Source organism: Rhea americana, unplaced genomic scaffold, assembly GCF_003343005.1.
Source record: "Rhea americana isolate MKP2758 unplaced genomic scaffold, rheAme1 scaffold_95, whole genome shotgun sequence".
Lineage (NCBI taxonomy): Eukaryota > Metazoa > Chordata > Aves > Rheiformes > Rheidae > Rhea > Rhea americana.
In genome coordinates this window covers 3,269,669-3,273,425 of record NW_028187144.1, presented here as the reverse complement: position 1 = coordinate 3,273,425, position 3,757 = coordinate 3,269,669, and positions in this window count along the sequence as shown.

Below are 3,757 nucleotides of genomic sequence, written 5' to 3'. Positions count from 1 at the left end.
TAGAGGGCAGTCCACTGACTCCCCTTTTTGGCTTTGGTTACCAAAGGAAACAAGAGAACTTATGGGGCAGGGAAAGGGCAGAGCTTCTGTGCTTACAGTGCAGCTTCTGGGCCACCAACAAGCAGACCCACAGGGACAAGGACTGATTTTCTCATCCATACTGCTTGTCAGACAAAACTCCCAGCAGAAGGGAGACCCTTGTTCCCCCATAAAAAATGTGAATGCAGAGTGACCCTGCTTTGCACAAAGCATCAGCTTCCTGGTGTTTGCTACTTTCAAGAGGTTTGATCATTTTCCTGACCATCCCCAGTGCAACCTTGCTCCAGCTGGTTACCACTGAATAATATTTCTGTGTGAGGATGAAGTTCTGCTCGCTGTCATATATGTACACCTTTAGTGACTTCAGGTGTTGCCCTGTGTTACCCTGCAGTGAAAATCCCTCCTTTTCTGTGGGGTCATCCAGAAGTTGCTGGGGGATAGACTTTTGTGTTAACAATTGTCACGATCGTATGTGTGGTAGAATACAATCTTTGTCTTCTGCCCTTCACCTATCTACTGTGAGTATGCATAGCCAACTGGTTTTTTTCTTTTTTTTATAAAATTAAATAAAGAAATTAAAAAAATATGCTCATGTCTGAACTACTTACAAGCTGTGGCTCTGCTGTGTGAGAAGATGTCTCTGACTCAACTGAAGCAGAAGTGCAYCTCTTGGCTGTTCTAGTGGACCCTTCTCTGATCAGACAGTTCTTCAGGYGGCCTACATGCTGAAAAAACAGATCTATCACCTATACTACAGTACTGTCAACCCTCTTCATTCTTCTGACACCCAAAAGAGAGCATTCTGCAGTAGCACTGGCAATTTATTATAACCCTTCAATTTTATTATAACCTTTTCATTTTCCAGAATTTACCATCCTTCCTATCCTCAATAGCTTACTTACCTGCATTCATAAAGGATGCTATGAATCAAACCATGATATTACAGTCCAGTCAGAAGAGAACTACTGCCCTACTTCTCAGCAAACCAYCTGACTGGCACTGTTATCTTGCACACAGCAGATTCCTTTGTCATCTTCACGATGATGAGACTCGGGATCCTGCAGCTGATTTATAAGGAGTCATGGATGTATGATGTGAGCTTAATTCATGATGGGATTGAGCTAAAAGCATTAATACAGCTTTACTGCAGATCCAACATTAGCATTCGTTGTGTGTTTTGATAGATAGTGCAGAAGAACCAAAATAGGTTTTCTGGTGGGCATAGTAGCAATCAATTTGAACCAACCTTATGAAATTATTGTTGAAATTTGCTGAACTAGGCACAAGACAATTCATTCATAAACATAGATATATTAAACCCCCTAAGAAACAAGTGATATTTTCTTTATCTCAAAAAAAAAAAAAAAAAAAAAAAAAAAAAAAAAAAGGAGGAACAGTGCTCTGAGGTAGATAGGAAACTGAATTTTGCCATTAGCTTAGCCTCATTTTTTTCTGTACCAAAATATGGGTACTTTTTCTTACTTCACAGCGATGTAGAGCTGAGTTCTTCACCTTTTCTGAAGCAATTCTGGAGCAATCTCTTGGTGAAATACCTTGTACAGATGCAAAATACTAAAGTAAAAAATTAATTCTAGCAACAAAAAGTTTAGAATCTCATTTGGGAAGCCAAGCTACAGTTGCATTATAACCATGACCAGAGAACATATATAGTGCTATATTATATGCTCAGAAAGGCTGTATATAAACAAAATTTCTTTGTTGATCCTACATGTCAGCATTTTAGGATTTATGTCACATCATGATGAATATTTGCTTCATTTTCACTGGCAGTGAATGACTGCTCATATGCTTTGAATTTTGAGGGGATTATGATGTCTTCCACTTCAGAAAGCCCTTAAATGAACCTTTAAACTCCTGAATTTTATGCTGAGATGCTTATGAAGGCTGATTTTAGGTATCCCCATCTCCATTTTCCTCAGAATATGTCCTCCTTTTCTCTTCTGAGAATCTTACTGGACAGATTTTCATGAGTGCTCCAACATATTTGGATTTATGAAATCCCTGCCAGAGCTGGGGCTCTGTAGCTGTGGAGAAAGCCAAACAAGGAGGTTACCTGGTTGGCTGCAAAGAGCAGTGAGAAAGATTTGAGCAATGGTATCCAAGACGCAGAGCGGGAGGAGCTGAGCAGCATGATGGACTCTGCAAGCCAGAYGTGAAACCTCAGGCTAAGAGCTCAAAATTGGGCTGAGAGGGGTTGTCACAAGACCGGGGGAGAATTTGGAAGAGAACACAGAGAACGAACTTTGGTGTCATCATGAGAAAGCTTTGGGGAGCGGGACACAAGGGACACGAGGAGGTCTGTATCAAGGCARGTCAGATTTCCACTGTCCCATCAAAACCAGAAAACCTTAAACCAAGGCAGCAGCAATGGATGGAGACRAATGTCCCAGAGAACTGCTGCAGTCACGCTCATCCTGTCAGAACTACATTGGTCCTTGACAAGTTCAAAAATACCGACAATGCATTCTTCATTTCAGTAGATACTTCAAGAGAGAAAAATGCCATCTAACTAGAGTAAATAATTTAGAATAAGTGAATACCTGAAGAATATGTCTTGCCCTAGAACTAGTCATGACCAGACAACAAAAGCAGTGTTACATTAAGTCCAGGATGTCTCTTACTGAAGCAGGCAAAGAGCTGAGCGAATTTAAGCTACTGGAACTGTTTTTATTGAGGTTTTATTGCTGTTGATTTGTTTTAATTCAGCAGCAGAGTATTTGCCAGAGGAGCAAGAGAATCCAGTTTCAGTCCACAAAAATGCCAATGATTTATTTATTGCTGTCATTTAGGAAAAGGGCAGTAGTAGCTGGTTCTGAATATTTAACATCACAGGGAAAAGGCAAGCCGTTCTGAAGCCTATATGTTCCAGTGTAGTCCAACAAACCAACACATTCCCCCCCAAAATCTGGAGGTAGGAGAGCKGTGGTGGCTAGCCCCCAGCACGTCTTTATGGGGACTGATGTTTCTTTTTCAGACCTCAACCTCCATTTCCATACAGTTATGAGCAGCCTATTGAAGAAATCTTGACGTGTCCCTGCGCAGTGATCTGTTATGAAAGCCCGGGTAAGGAGGCAAAGTGCGTTTGCAACTCAGATGTGTACCTGCATAGCATTTGTTTTTGGAAAATTGCAATTAGTTTTATTCTGTGCATAGTTTACAATAAATCCCAGGAAAGCAGCAAGCAGGAGAGATTAGCATCAGCACTTTTCTCTACTCAGAGCTAGCTATAGTGAAATGCTTCTGAAATGCTGAAGGACTATTCTTAAGCAGCTTCTCTCTYTCCCCTCCCATCCCTTTCTTTTCCTCTTTTAAAGGGGCTTAGGCAATTAGCCTTATTGTCTCTGACTACTAATTGACACAACCTGCCTGGCTGCTTCTGAGAGCACTGCTCAATGTTCGGGTAACAGGCAGGCCACGGCCACTCACGAGCAGAAGGGAAATGAGGAAAAGACAATTTTCCAGGCTTCATCACATTCACTCCTCCAGTAGAGCCCTCTCCTTTAACCCATTACCTTGCTGCAGCAAGGTTTCTCTGCTAATGTTTGCCACCGAAGAAAGGTTCCTGATGGCAAATGTGACTAAAGGCTGGGAGAGGGCCAGCACTTGTTTCTACAACTCCCTGAGGAGTCATCCAAGAGAAGAGTTTTTACAGAAGCCCATGACTTTTTGTGACCCACAGTGTCTGGGAACCACCCCT